The sequence below is a fragment of the Macrobrachium rosenbergii genome, chromosome 8, assembly GCF_040412425.1.
Source record: "Macrobrachium rosenbergii isolate ZJJX-2024 chromosome 8, ASM4041242v1, whole genome shotgun sequence".
Classification (NCBI taxonomy): Eukaryota; Metazoa; Arthropoda; class Malacostraca; order Decapoda; family Palaemonidae; genus Macrobrachium; species Macrobrachium rosenbergii.
In genome coordinates, this window is record NC_089748.1 from 67125627 (window position 1) to 67126818 (window position 1192).

Here is a 1192-nt window from a genome sequence, read left to right on the forward strand (position 1 = left end):
CTGATTTGTATAATTCATTTAAACTTATTGCTCAATAGCCTCAGTTATAAAATGTCGTTGACAATGACAAGCTTGTTCTGCCTGGTCACCTGAAAAGTAATGCTAATTGCAAATAATAAGTATTGATTTGGAAAACAGTATTTTATTTCAGTATCTGGAAATAGCGAAAACAGAACTGGCACAATGTTAAGTTGAGTGACTCACTTCTATTTTAAATGATGTACAAATTTATATAGTAAAATATATGTAACATAAAAGTGATATGGAGTAAAGGATCAACAAAAATAGGCACAAAAATCCAACTCCTAGTGATAAAAAGACACCAGAAAATAAATAAAATCTCTTGTCTAGAAAAGACAGGAAATAAAAACGCACATATGATTAGTGTTGTTGCAAAACTTCACTCAAGATTAAACCCAACAATTAGGGTATCTAAATAAACCCCCATTGGAGTCCACATAATTTATTCTTACACTACGTACAAACACAATTACATATTCATTTTAAATAGATAAGGATAAAATTTTGTTGGAACTTTAATGACGACATGCAGCAATAATGAATAAACTAATTATGAAGTATGTTTGTGAATCACAATTATTGTCTTCACAAGTTACCAGCTGTGTCACGTAAAAAAGAATCCAGATTTGTCCGATTACAATGTTACGCCGGAGTCCTGAAAATTTCCTCTCCTCAAGGGAAAGATAAGGAACTCTATCTACGAATTAAAGATCTCTGGAGACTTGAAAGGAAACGATAGGTATTCGTGGAATAAGTTTTGACGTTTATTAATAAAAACTTATTCGAGATTTTTTCGATTTATAACGAGCATGATTTCCTTTGTGATAAAAAAATGTAAGCTATAACAAATAACAGCAGGCACTTTCCTGTTCAGATTTCGGAGAACTCAGTGATTGAACCATAGAGGGTAAATAATATCTAAATTATACCCGGGGGTGTTATCTGTATACCAGTACTACGTAATTCGGTGGTCTTCTTCCAGGTCGGCGCTGCAGAGCCTTGCGGACATCTTGAAAGTCTTTCAACTGAGCAAAATGAACGGGGGCTTAGTGCGATTGTGATTTTTTTTCTACCCTGATCGCAATAATGGTATGATGCACGGCTTATAATTGCCAAAATGAGAAAATAATTCTTCAAGAGAAAATGGGATAACATTTCACAGGTAATCAAA